Raw genomic sequence first — 15,069 nt, forward strand, 5'->3', positions numbered from 1 at the left:
AACACTTTCCCACATATCTTATACTCAAAGAGCTTCTCTAGTGTGGGACTGCATGGGAAATTAAAATATGCATAATATCTAAAGTCTTTTCCATTCTTTACTTTCATAGGAAGTGTTTTGCAGTGTGAGTTTGTATAAGCACAGCAAGGCTTGTGGAGAGAATACAAGATTTTCCATATTCCATCTCTAGAGCTTTTCTCCATTGTGAGTTCTCACATGTGCCTGAAGGTATGAGTGATTAACAAAGGCTTTCCCACAGTCAGTGCATCAAAGGATTACTTTTGTGTGCATATTCTCTGGTACAGAGTATTTGGAATCAGGCTGATGACTTTTCCAGACTGATAAAGCTGAGAATTTCTCTCCAGTATAGTTTTCTTGGGTAGATTCAGAAAGCCTTTTCCATAATGATTATCCTCATAAGTGTTCCCTGTATTTTGAACACTCCGGTGTGTCTTAAGATATGAGTGTTCCCTGAAGACTTTCCACATGTTTATAGCATAGAGTTCCCCTCCATTTTGGGTTCTTCCCTGTTGATGAGGGTACGAATGATAATTAAATGATTTTTCAGGCTCATTAAGAGGTTACATCTATCTCAAGACAGAAACATTACCATGTTTATGATTTTTACCATTTTCATTACAAGCATACAAACCTGCTCTGCTGATTTCTTTCAAATTGAATGTCAAAACTATCCTGCCACAATTCTATGCCATCTACTCTAATTTTAAAATGATTCCTGTAGTGTTTCATAAAATTGTTTGTAAAACTCATCTTAGAGGCCAGCCCCATGGCGTAGTGGTTAAGTTCTGTGTGCTCCACTTTGGTGGCCCAGGTTCACAGGTTCAGATCCTAGGCACTGACTCATCAGTGGTTCGGATCCCGGGTGCGCACCGATGCACTGCTTCTCCGGCCATGCTGAGGTGGCGTCCCACGTACAGTAACTAGAAGGATGTGCAACTATGACATACAGCTATCTGCTGGGGCTTTGGGGAAGGAAAAAAAGGAGGATTGGCAATAGATGTTAGCTCCGAGCCAGTCTTCCTCAGCAAAAAGAGGAGGATTAGCATGGATGTTAGCTCAGGGCTGATCTTCCTCGAAAAAAAGAAAAAAAAAAAGAAATACCTGTCCATAATTAGAAGGACCTCAAAGTGCTTGAGGCTTTATTGCTGATATTAAATTTATACATCAGACTGCGTATTGCACTGGATGTTCAAATTTTCTTAGGTTTGAGATTTTTCAAAAGAATGGAAAAAATACACTTAGTCCAAACATTCTGTGAATGGTAAATTTAATTATTCTAGAACCAGTGTAATAAAGTCTCCATCCTTTTGTCCCGGAGGACCCTGTTTTGAAGCTCTATGGAGATGTATAGGCATAGGAAGTTCAGATGAGGAGATAGGTGAGTATTCTTGTTTTTCTTTAGTAGAAACACTTGTTTTCTACATACAATTATATTTATACATAGAAATATGCACATCATAGACATCTAAGAAAGTATCTTTCTACCTGAATGTAATAAGTCAAAAATAAGGATGCGCCAAGACACGCCAAGACAACCAAATTCCCAGATGAAACTTTTTTTGCATACAAAAGGAAACAGATGCCCTCTAGAACCAACATTCACCCAGTGCTCCCCAGAATAGGCCAGAATTGCCAGATCCGTGAGGACGGGAAGATGTGCGGGCTGAGTCAACGTCACTCCAACAGCAGAAATTCTTTTCTTTCTGGAGACGAGTCACAAAGGTTGCTTAGGAGACTTTTGAAGCTCAGTGGATGATAAGACCCCGGGCACGTGCCCTCACAGCATTTCTCGACCCAAATCTTTGTGGCGAATGAACGCCCGAACAGACTGTGAGACCTGGCAGCTATAGAACCACCCAGAACATTATGCATCTCAGAAGACCCTAAGGTTCACACTCAGGGTAGTACTTCCCATATTTCCTATATTTAGTTTTTCTTGCCTGTGAACCACATCATGTTTATTAAGGATGTGAAACCATCTAATGGAAAATATTGATGACTCTACACTTTTTACATCCATAAAGTTTTTCTCCACAGCAAGAACACAAGTGAACACCAGCAGAACAATTTTCCCACAAACGTTACATCAGTTAGATCTCTCCCCACTACAAGTTCTCTCATATATAAAAATATAAATATTTCACTGAGGAAACAGCTAAGGAGGGCTTTCCAGCTTCTTAATAGGATGGCTTCACTGTACTTATACACTGGGTGGTGCAGAGATTCTGATGGCTCTCCCTCATTCCTTACATTTGGAAAGCATCTCTGCAGTGTGATATTATCATGTCTTTGAAGTGAATCAGGGTTCCTGAGAGCTTAACCACACTCCTTACATTCACAGGATTTCTCTAGAGATGAGTTCTTTCATGATACTGAAAGGAAGTGGAAAAATGTAGGCTTTTCCACATTCGTTACATTCACAGGGTTTCTCTCCAGTGTGAGTACACTTGTGATTGATAAGTGACAAAGAACTGGTAAACACTTTCCCACACATATAACAAACACTCAAAATGCTTCTTTCCAGCGTGAGTTCAAAAATGGTTAGTAACATCTGAGGAAATAGCAAAGGCTTTCCAAAATCTGTCACATTTATTTTGTTTTTTTGTGAGGAAGATCAGCCCTGAGCTAACATCCGTGCTAATGCTCCTCTTTTTGCTGAGGAAGACTGGCTCTGAGCTAACATCTATTGCCAATCCTCCTCTTTTTTTCCCCCCAAAGCCCCAGTAGATAGTTCTATGTCATAGCTGCACATCCTTCTAGTTGCTGTATGTGGGACACGGCCTCAGCATGGCCAGAGAAGCGGTGCGTCGGTGAGCACCCGGGATCCGAACCCAGGCCACCAGCAGCGGAGCGCACACTTAACCGCTAAGCCATGGGGCCGGCCCCACATGTGTCACATTTAAAAGGCTTCTCTCCACATTGAGTGTTTGCAGATTCAGTAAGTTCAAAAAACTGAATAAAGGCTTTCCCACATTCCTTAAGTTTGAAGGGTTTTATTGCAGTGTGAATTTGAACGTGAGCATTAAGGTATGAAGACCGCTGAAAGTATTTTCCACATTCCTTACATTCGTAATGACTATCACCAGTGTTAGTTTCTACATGCACACCAAGGCTTGTGGACTGAATCAAAGATTTCCCACATTCCTTCTATTCATCTAGTTTTTCTCTATTGTGAATTTTCATTGGGTGCTGAAGGTATGACTGATTCACAAGGGCTTTCCGACTGACGCTACATTCGAAGGCTTTCTCTTGCATGCTGGTTTTTCCAGTACACAAGATCTGGAGGTGGGCTGATGGCTTTTCCCACCTGATTAAACATGGCAGGTTTCTCTCCAGTAGAGGTTTTCTTGGGCAGAGTAAAAAAACTTTTCCCATGCTGATTATCCTCATCACTGTTCCCTCCATTCTGAGTTCTCCTGTGCATCTTAAGGCATGAATGTTCACTGATGACTTTTCCACATTGCTCGAAATCATAGAGTTCCCACTCATTGCGGATCCTTTCCTGTTAATGAATGGAAAAATTATGATTCAAAGATTTACCAGACTCATTCATTGATCCTACCCATCTCAAACTACAAACATCATTTTGAAGGTGATGACGATTTTAATCATTTCCATTGCATTTATACAGTTTCTACCCTGTTCATTTCTTTCAACTTGAAGGATGGAATCCTTCTGCCAGAATGATATGCCATCTAATCTAATCATAGATTTCTGTACAATTTCACGAAATTGTTTTAAAAACTCAATGTCCAGATATATAAGTGCGAATGAGTCCCTTATCAGAATTCTGAAGCAATAAGTTTGAAGCTAGGTTTAAAATATTCCAAAATTCACTATATTCACGATTTCTCTCTAGAGACATTGCTCTCTCTTAGGCAAATACCAGCTATTTCAAATATATACCATTTGTGCTCATGTCCTATCTAATGAAAATCCCCACCTTTCCTGTGGAAAGGTGGAAAATAATAAATATCTCCTGGGACTGGACCAGTGACATAGTGGTTAAGTTCATATGCTCTGTTTTGGCGGCCCGGGCTTTGTGGGTTCAGATCCTGGGTATGGACCTACACACCACTTGTTAAGCCATGCGGTGGCAGCATCCCATATACAAAATAGAGGAGGATTGGCACAGATGTCAGCTTGGGGCCAATCTTCCTCAGGAAAAAAAAAAAAATCTCCTTTTAAACTTACTGTACTTACCCTTTCTACCATATTGTATGTTTTTTCCCGAAAACCATCATGCTGAACTGCTGAGTCTTTGGTTTTAAACTGCATTTCCCATTCTAAAATAAAACAGAATAACAAATGTAGGCGTTTGTAAAAAGAAATGCAGGTTAAAGGAGCTAAAACAATAAGACTCATTGGTACTATTTCCCAATTAAAGATAATAAAAAAAATGCAAGATAGAGTTAGGAGTTTGCCAACGTCAAAAGCTTAGGAATGATAAGGATGTACAGTCAAAAATTCAGTAGTTGAGTGACATCAGCATCATGGCAGAGTGAGCTATTCCCCTAGGCTCTCCCCCTAAGATACAACGAAAAGGATATTCATTAAACAGAGTGCATCCACACAACATAATAGACGTCTGAGAGAGCCATGCAGCCATAAGTCTGAATGTGGGGGTTCTGGATACCCCAGGAGGCAGTGGAAGGAGGTAAGTGGATCTCTTCTCCCTCCCCATCAGCAGTGATCTGGGACATGTGACCTCGCCCAGCAGTGTGCGCATAACTCTGAGAGGAGTGGGGAAAAGGCAACCCTCCACAGGAACACTTTTGCTCTCAGACTTGCCTCTCACCCCACAGGAAGGCTCCACACCAAAATGGCTAAGCAACCAAAGGGACACCCTCAACAAACCGAGCAGTCCAGGTAGATAGTGAGTACAGAGCGGGAGTGTGGGCGGGAAAGACGGCACTCCTTTACCCCTGATCCTGCCTGGAGCATCAACTTGGCTGGTCAGCCAGGGTAAGGGATCCCTGACAGAGCACCAGTGCCTACATGTGTGAAAGCAGTGGCAATCAGACGCAGAGAACCCTTTAGGCATAGCTTCCAACAGACAGACTTAACTGCCAGGGGTTGTGGCAGGCTCTGAAAACACAGCCCCTGCCCCCCTAAGTGGTGGCAGGTGGAATCAGCGACCAGGTACTACTACTATGTCACAGCAAAGGTCCACCCCCATCAAACAGCATGAAGCAATATATTAACACTCCAGACCCACAGGAAAATGACAAGTATCCAGAAACCAACCCTGAAATCACAGAAATTGCAATCTAATTGACAAAAAATTCAAAATACTTATCATAAAGAAACTCAATGAGAAATTCAGAAATACTGGAGATGAAGAAATACTGGAGATGAAGAACACAATGAATGACACAAAAAAAATCCAGAATCCTTAAAAAATGGAGCTGATATTATGGAGGACAGAATTACTAATTTAGAGACCAGAAATACAGAAATGCTTCAGGTGGAGGAGGAGAAAGAACTAAGACTAAAAAGAAATGAAGAAATTCTCTGAGAAGTATCTGGCTCAATTAGGAAAAGCAACATAAGGATTACAAGTATTGCAGAGGGAGAAAGGAGCAGAGAGCATGTTCAAAGAAATAATAGCTGAGAACTTTCCAAACCTGGGGAAGGAGCTGGAATTACATGTAAATGAAGTTAACAGAACTCCTAATTACATCAGTGTAAAAAGCTTCTCCAAGGCATATAGCAGTGAAACTGGAAAAGTCAATGACAAAGAAAAAATATTAAGGCCAGTAACACAGAAGAAAACCTACAAGGAACCCCTATCAGGCTTTCAGCAGATTTCTCAGCAGAAACCTTACAGGCTAGGAGACAGTGGAATGATACATTCAAAATATTGAAAGACAAAAATTTTCAGCTGGGAATAGTCTATCCAGCAAAACTACCCTTCAGATACAAGGGAGAAATAAAAACTTTCCCTGATAAACAAAAGCTGAGGGAGTTCATGGCCACAAAACCCCACCTACAAGAAATGATCAACAAGGCCCTCATACCTGAAAAAAGAAAAGAGTTTACAAAGCCTTGAGCAAGGAGAGACACAAAAGCAGAAAATTGCAGCCCTCTATCAGAACAGGTTAGCAAACAATTCTAACATTAAAGATTAAGGGAAGAAAAGCATCAAAAATAACTAATTACTTCATTTTAATCACAAACTCACAACACAAAACAAAATAAATTGTGACAACAATAACGTAAACGAGGAAGAGGAAAGGGATGGAACCCGCTTAGACTAAGGACATGAGAAGCTATCAGAAAATGGACTATCTCACCTATGAGGTCTTTTATACAAACCCCACAGTAACCACTAAACAAAAAGTCAGAACAGAGACACAAATGATAAATAGAAAACAGAGAAAACCATCATAGAGAGGCACCAAACTGAATAGGCAATCTGAAATACATGGGACAAGAAAGAATGGAAATACAGAACAACCGGAAAACAAGTGATAAAATGGAAGGATTAAGCCCTCATATATTAATAATCACTCTAAATGTAAATAGATTGACTTCCCCAATCAAAAGACACAGAATGGCTGGATGGATTAAAAAATAAGACCCAACAATATACTGCCTCCAGGAAACACATCTCAGTTCTAAAGAAAAGCACAGGTCTAGAGTGAAGGGATGGAAAACAATACTCTAAGCTAAAGGCAAACAACAAAAAACAAGTGTTGACATACTTATATCAGACAAAGTAGACTTCAAGGTAAAAAGGACAATGAGAAACAAAGACAGGCAGTATATAATGATAAAAGGGAGACACTCCAGCAAGAGGACATAACACTTATAAATATATATGCACCTAACACAGGAGCACCAAAGTATATAAAGCAACTATTAACAAACCTAAAAGGAGATATTAACAACACAATAATAGTAGCAGATCTTAACACCCCACTTACATCAATGGATAGATCACCCAGATAGAAAATCAACAAGGATATAGTGGAACTAAACGAAAAACTAGACTAGATGGACTTAACAGATATACACTGCACCCAAAAACCGCAGAATACACATTTTTGTCAAATGTACATGGAACACTCTCAAAGATAGACCATATGCTGAGAAACACGGCAGGACTTGATAAATTTTAGAAGACTGAAATCATATCAAGCATCTTTTCCAACCGTAATTCTATGAAACTAGAAATCAACTAAAAGAAAAAAGCTGGGAAAGGGACAAATGTGGAAACTAAACAACATGCTACTGAATAACAAATGGATCATTGAAGAAATTAAAGGAGAAATTAAAAAATATCTGGAGACAAATGAAAGTGAAAATACACCATACCAACTCATATGGGACGCAGCAAAAGTGGTCCTAAGAGGGAAATTCTAGGAATACAAGCCCACCTTAAAAAAGAAGAAAAATCTCAAATAAGCCATCTTAAACTACAACTAAAAGAACTACAAAAAGAAGAATAAAGCCCAAAGTGAGCAGGAGGGAAATAATAAAAATAGAAAATAAATGAAATTGAAACCAAAAAAAAACAGTAGAAAGGATCAATGAAACTAAGAGATGATTCTTTGCAAAGATAAATAAAATTGACAAACCCTTAGCCAAACTCACTTAAGAAAAAAAGAGAGAAGGCTCAAATAAATAAAATTAGAAATGGAATATGAGAAATTACAATGGATACTACAGAAATACAAAGGATTATAAGAGAATACTATGAAAAACTATATGCCAACAAATTGGACAAACTAGAAGAAATGGATAAATTCTTAGACTCATACAACCTCCCAAAACCGAACAAAGAAGAAATAGAGAATCTGAATAGACCAATCCCAAAAGAATGAAACAGTAATCAAAAAAAATCCCAAAAAATAAAATTCCAGGACCACATGGCTTCTCTGGAGAATTCAATCAAACATTCAAAGGAGATTTAGTACCTATCCTTTTCAAAATACTATAAAAAAATGAAGAGGATGGAACATCTCCTGATACATTTCAAGAGGCCAACATCACCCTGATCCCAAAGCCAAACAAGGACAACACAAAGAAGGAAAACTGCAGGCCAATATCGCTAATGAACAAACAAGGACAACACAAAGAAGAAAAACTGCAGGCCAATATCGCTAATGAACATAGGTGTAAAAAACCTCAACAAAATATTGGCAAACTGGGGCAAGCCCCGTGGCTTAGTGGTTAAGTGCATGCGCTCCGCTACTGGCGGCCCGGGTTCGGATCCTGGGCGCGCACCAATGCACTGCTTCTCTGGCCATGCTGAGGCCGCGTCCCACATACAGCAACTAGAAGGATGTGCAACTATGACATACAACTATCTACTGGGGCTTTGGGGAAAAAAAAAAAAAAAAAAAAGGAGGAGGATTGGCAATAGATGTTAGCTCTGAGCTGGTCTTCCTCAGCAAAAAGAGGAGGATTAGCATGGATGTTAGCTCAGGGCTGATGTTCCTCACAAAAAAAAAAAAAAAAAAAAATCTGGCAAACTGAATACAGCAATACATGAAAAAGATTATACACCATGATCAAGTGAGATTTATACTAGGGACTCAGGGATGATTCAACATCCACAAATCAATCAATGTGATACACCACATTAACAAAATGAGGAATAAAAACCACACGGTCATTTCAATAGATGCAGAGAAAGCATGGCATAAGATCTGACATGCGTTTAAGATAAAAGTCTCATTAAATGGGTATAGAAGAAAAGTACCTCAACATAATACAGGCCATATATGACAAACCCACAGCCAACATCATACTCAACGGGGAAAACCTGAAGGCCATTCCTCCAAGAACAGGAACAAGACAAAAGTGCCTACTCTTGCCACTTATTTGACACTGTACTAGAGTTTCTGGCCAGAGCAATTAGGCAAGAAAAAGAAATAAAAGGTATCCAAATTGGTAATGAAGAAGTGAAACTCTCGCTGTTTGCAGAGAAAACCATAAAGAATCTATCAGAAAACTATTTGAAATAATCAACAAATACAGCAAAGTTGCAAAGTACAAAATCAGCTTACAAAAATCAGTTGCGTTCCTATCCTCTAATAACGAACTAACAAAAAGAGAACTCAAGAAGACAATCCCATTTACAATCGCAACAAAGAGAATAAAATACCTAGGAATAAATTTAATCAAGGAGGTGAAATATCTAGACAATGAAAACTATAAGACTTTATTGAAAGAAATTGATGATGACATAAAGAAATGGAAATATATTCCATGCACATGGAGTGGAAAAATGAACATAGTTAAAATGGCCATATTACCTCAAGCAGTCTACACATTCAATGCAATCCAAATCAAAATTTCAATCATATTCTTCATGGAAACAGAGCAAAGATATTAAAATTCATATGGGGTGACAAAAGACCCCCAACAGCTAAAGCAATCCTGAGAAGAAAGAACAAAGCTAGAGGCATCACAATCCCTGACTTAAAAACGTACTACTAAGCTATAGTAATCAAAACAGCATGGTACCGGTACAAAAACAGACACACAGATCAATGGAACAGAATTTAAAGCCCATAAATAAACCCACACATCTATGGACAGCTAATATTCGACAAAGGAGCCAAGAACATACAATGGAGAAAGGAAAGTTTCTTCAATGAATGGTGTTGGGAAAACTGGAGAGCCACATGCAAAAGAACGAAAGTAGACTATTATCTTTCACCATCCACAAAAATTAACTCAAAATGGATTAAAGACTTGAAGGCAAAACGTGAAACCACAGAACTCCTAAAAGAAAACATAGGCAATACACTCTTTGACCTCAGTCTTACGAATACCATGTCTACTCAGGCAAGGGAAACAAAAGAAAAATTAAACAAATGGGACTACAGACTAAAGAGCTTCTGCAAGGCAAAGGAAACCAGGAACAAAATGAAAAGACAACCCACCACCTGGGAGAAAATATTTGCAAATCATATATCCAACATGGGATTCAACTTCAAAATATATAAAAGAACTCAACACAACTCAACAACAAAAAAACAGTCAATCAAAAAATGGGCAGAGGATAAACACAGACATTTTCCCAAAGAAGATATACAGAAAGCCAACAGGTACATGAAAAGATGTTAAACATCACTATTAATTAGGGAAATGCAAATCTAAAGTACAATGAGATATCACCTTATACCCGTTAGAACGGCTATAATTACCAAGACAAAAAATAACAAATGTTGGAGAGGATGTGGAGAAAAGGGAACCTTCATACACTGCAGGTGGGAATGCAAACTGGTGCGGCCACTACGGAAAACAGTATGGAGATTTCTCAAAAAATTAAAAATAGAAAGAGCATACAACTCAGTTATCCCACCACTGGGTATTTATCAAAAGAACTTGAAATCAACAATTCAAAGAGAACTATACATCCCTATGTTTATTGCAGCATTATTCACAGTAGCCACACATGGAAGCAACCCTAGTGCCCAGTGACTGAAGAATGGATAAAGAAGATGTAGTATATATTTACAATAGAATACTACTCAGCCACAGAAAAGACTAAATCGTCCCATTTGCAACAACATGGATGGACCTTGAGGTTATTATGTTAAGTGAAATAAGCCAGACAGAGAAAGACAAACACTGGATGATTTCATTCATATGTGGAATATAAACTCATGGACAAAGAGACCAGTTAGTGGTTACCAGAGGGCAAGAGGGTTGGGGGGTGGGAATAACGGGGTAAAGGGGCATATATGTATACAATGACTGACAAATAATAATGTACAACTGAAATTTAACAATGTTATAAACTATTAAGACCTCAATAAAATAAAAACAAACAATTCAGTAGTTGATTAAAGCGATTCTACGAAAATTAAATATGAAAAGAGACAGAACATTATCAGGGAAAGAAGTAGGAAAGTTCTGGACAAAGAACATATACTAAACGATTAACTTAAAAAAGAAACAGAACTAGTCATTTTGTGAGACCACAGATTTTGAGTAAATGTAAAGTAAGAACATATGAGAAGCTGATGAAATCCTAAAGCATCAGAGACCAATGACCTCAGCCTTTTGATAGAAAACAAATGATAGTTTCCTCATTGTCATTCCAAACATAGTGAAATTTTCATTGACCAGGGAAGTTCTTCACAATCACTCACCTTGGAAGACTCTTCTCTCTCCACTGTCCTCAACTCTTCTTCCAACCAGGAGATCAGACTGGCTTTGGACAACGGATACCCTGTTCACAGGAAAAGATATATTAATGGAAAAGGCCCATGCAAAAGATGACAAACAGGGCCGGCCCCGTGGCTTAGCAGTTAAGTTCGTGTGCTCCACTACTGGCGGCCCGGGTTCGGATCCCGGGCGCGCACCGACGCACCGCTTCTCCGGCCACGCTGAGGCCACGTCCCACATACGGCAACTAGAAGGATGTGCAACTATGACATACAACTATCTACTGGGACTTAGGGGGGGGGAAAAAGGAGGAGGATTGGCAATGGATGTTAGCTCAGAGTCGGTCTTCCTCAGCAAAAAGAGGAGGACTAGCATGGATGTTAGCCCACGGCTGATCTTCCTCACAAAAAAAAAAAAGATGACAAACATTCCCATGAATCAGCTCCTATACTTCTAATGAATGTAATAAAACTACTTCAAAAGAGATAATAATGCAAATATCCCCTCTTTCTGTGCATCAAAGAAACTGGTTATCTCTGGCCGCTGAAACCCATGTTCAGATGTATATATACACATTACAAAGCATTAAGACTTTTATTCAATAGCAAGTAAAGTAAGTGCAAAACAGAGATGTTCATTCTCATGAAGAAACCACTACACCATTGGCTGTCAAACTTTTTTGTCCATCAGAATCACGTCCAATTCTTTCGTTAAAACACAGATGTCTGGGTCCAACGCCAGAGTTTCATTCACTATGTCAAAGACGTAATCAGAAAATGCAGATTTCTAACACAGTGATGGGGTTGATGTTAGTCCTAGAACCATATTTTTACAGAAACCACACTGGATTAAACCCATTAGTGTAGACTCATGTCTGTTACTTTCCACAATATGCAGATTTCATATCACCAATACTGGTACATAGTAAATACATCATATGTATCTGTTGCATACGGGGCTACAGGAATGAGGGCAGCCTTACCTACTGTGGTCAGGTTCTTGTAGTTCTCCAGCATCACATCTCTGGACAGATTTTCTGAGTTGGGTCCAGTAAAGTCTGCTCCTCTCAGGTGAAGTTCACAGCCACATCAGCGAAGGTAGCTAAGTCCTAAATTATCACACACAAGGTGGCTTCAGTAAAGTAACATCTCCACCAGTGTTTCTGGGGAATGAAGATGGTAGACCCAAGGACGAAAAATGGTTTCAAGGTCTCTCAACATCTCCTCCAAGGTGCAATGGTCTTCCATACTCTGCTTTCTATCTACATTCACTCACAGTTGGTATCCTCCAGTTATGGCTTTAATGGAACCTCTAACACATGAAATTATCTCACCAGATCTAGAATAAAAGCTCTTCTCATCTTATTTCCCCCTTGCAGCACAGTTCTAAGCAAACACTTATAAAAGCTGATGAAAGAAATTCTTTGACAAATGCACGGTTTCATCTTCATTACCATGTCAGAGCACGCAGCAAGATAAAAAACACGCAGTTGTTATCACAAGAGACAATATTAGAAAGTAATTATTGAAATACTGAGATTATTCACAGGAACCAAAATGAGAGGCTCCACTTTTGGGAGGGAATTCAACAAGGACTCAGTCCTTGAGTGGCTTGATTTCTTTAAAAAACTCTGGAGACAGGCCTACCTAGAAGGAAATGTGTTTAACTGGTGGACGCAATATGTCTTTTTGTAGAAGGATACATCTTCTAATTACCTGAGAACAACTGGTCAAACAGTCAGTCACCATCCTTTCTATATTTTCCTCAGGAAGGCAGACAGGGTCTTTAGAAATAAGACCTAGGAGAAAAGAAAGAGGCACGAAGACCCACAGATGAACATAATTCCCACATTCACAGGCCTGGAAGTCATTGCATTCTAGCTTGAAACTCCCAAATATCCCAGCACACTCAAGAAATCTCACACAAATACACCCTATTCCCATGAAATGCCAGAGGAGTCCTGTCTCACCTGGAGACACAAAAGGGGATTGTGAGCCATGTCTCCCATCCGGAAAAGCATAATGGTTTCATTTTACAGAGAAGGAAACTTAAGCCCTGAGGAATGTGACTCTTCATTTGTCAAGGACATAACACTGATGAATGCAATTATGCAGCCACTCAACCCAATGCATGTATACCAGGAAGCTGACTTAGAGAACAGCATTCGCTGGCCCACTTCAGCTCCTCTTAGATAAACCAGCAGCATGACTACTCAGGTCCAGACCAAAGGATCCTATATTGTCAAAGAATAAAACTAAAAGCTACTAAAACAGTATGCTGTATAACAAGAGTCTCAGTAACATCAGTTGCCATTTACTGAGGACCATCTGTACCAGATGTCTCACTAGGAGCTTATACCTCACTTATATATTTGGAACAACTTGAATATCTGAATCTACTCTTTCAACTCTAAATTTTGTATAATCTAAACAAATCAAATATATCTGATAATTTTGTGAGTGATTTTAGAACACTTTGAATGTACAAAATGATGTAAAACATCTCAATTTTTTAATATTCTCTACATGTTTAACTAAATATTCTCATTATATACATGATCTACACATTCTCCTGGATGACACTGGTTGAGATTGCTCCTGGGCATATGAAGGGAAGAAAAAGGAAATATTTTATTCATTCAACACTCTTGAGCTTCCCTTGATGGATGCTGGAAAATTCTGAAGCTCTGGACCTTCTTTTAAGTTCTTATCGCAGCCTTATTCTTTTATCCTTTCAGTAAATAATGAAGAATTTAGTTCCCTGTACTAGGCACTCAGTTGAGAGCAGTAATATACACAGAAAATGTCCTAGGCATTAAAGATCCCTCATTCCTAGTGGACAATATAGACAATAAAGTAATAATTGATAAACCAATTCATAACTGATATAGGAAAACAATCAACCAGGTGAGAGAATAAAAAAGGGCAACCCATCCCCAAACACACACAGAAAGACATAAATTCTGTTGGTTCCTAAACCAGAAAATGGGATAAAAAGGAGGAGCAGCAGACGAGGCACATGTGGCAGCACTGCATGGGCCTGTGGAGAGGCTGTGGAGAGTCAGACAATAGTGAAAACAAGGCCCACAACCCGTCACCTCCAGCTGTAGAGAAGCCCCCAACTTCGTTCCTCCCACCTGTAGCAGCACCTCCTGCACACTCAACAATCCAAGATGTGGCACAGGTGTAGACACCAGTTCCTGCTCTACTCTCCCCTAGTCCCTACTGACAGTGGGGTAACCCATGACACAGGTGACTCCAGAAGCAGATGTGTTCAGGGCCTGGTGACCTTGGGGTCAACAACTGCAACTATAGCAATATCATAACCAAAAAGATCCCAGCAACCTCGTAGAAACAAGCAGCACAACAACGGCACTGATGACTCCTCCGGCAAAGATGGTGGAGGGTGGAAAGCTCAGGCTCTCAAATACAACCAGAAGCAGCTCAGAATCAAAACAAACCAAGCCTTACCCAAATAAGAAAAGTGCCTGTTACTCCCAAACGTACCAGCAGAGGAAGAACTCATCAAGCACAGTGAAGAACTACAGCAACCCAGAGGCATATAAAGAAAATGACAGTTCTCCATAAAGCAAACTTGACGTCACAGAAGACTGCAATCTAACTGACAGGGAACTCAAAGTAGCCATCATGAAGCAATTCAGAGTTAGAATAAAACTCAGAAAAACAGTTAAATGAGCAAAGCAATAAAATTAATGAACAAAAGGAGTACTTCAGGAGACTGAAACTAAAAGAAAACTAAACAAATTCTATAATTGAAAAACACATTAAATGAGATTAAGAATCAAGTAGAAAGCAGTGGAAATAGAGCAGATCATATGGAAGAGTGAATTAGTGAGCTCGAAGACAGAAATCTCAAAATTTTCAGAGAAGTCTCAAAAACAGAAATCTCTTCAGGTGG

At 39.3% G+C, this 15,069-nt stretch overlaps 1 long non-coding RNA gene across 8 annotated transcripts in view; it reads right to left on the minus strand.

The window, feature by feature from the left end:
* Nucleotides 1-1,271: 1,271 nt before the first annotated feature.
* Nucleotides 1,272-15,069, minus strand: part of LOC147912139 (uncharacterized) — a 28,070-nt gene continuing 14,272 nt past the window's right edge. For all 8 annotated transcript variants that reach the window (XR_015550204.1, XR_015550202.1, XR_015550200.1 and 5 more), the window contains 5 exons: nucleotides 12,867-12,949; nucleotides 12,134-12,259; nucleotides 11,136-11,215; nucleotides 4,225-4,307; nucleotides 1,272-3,523 (listed from right to left, as the gene is read on the minus strand). This is a non-coding gene — a long non-coding RNA (uncharacterized LOC147912139). The remainder of the gene's footprint in view (nucleotides 3,524-4,224; nucleotides 4,308-11,135; nucleotides 11,216-12,133; nucleotides 12,260-12,866; nucleotides 12,950-15,069) is intronic.

The sequence above is a fragment of the Ceratotherium simum genome, chromosome 39 (genome assembly GCF_057802395.1).
Source record: "Ceratotherium simum simum isolate JZ-2026a chromosome 39, ASM5780239v1, whole genome shotgun sequence".
Lineage (NCBI taxonomy): Eukaryota > Metazoa > Chordata > Mammalia > Perissodactyla > Rhinocerotidae > Ceratotherium > Ceratotherium simum.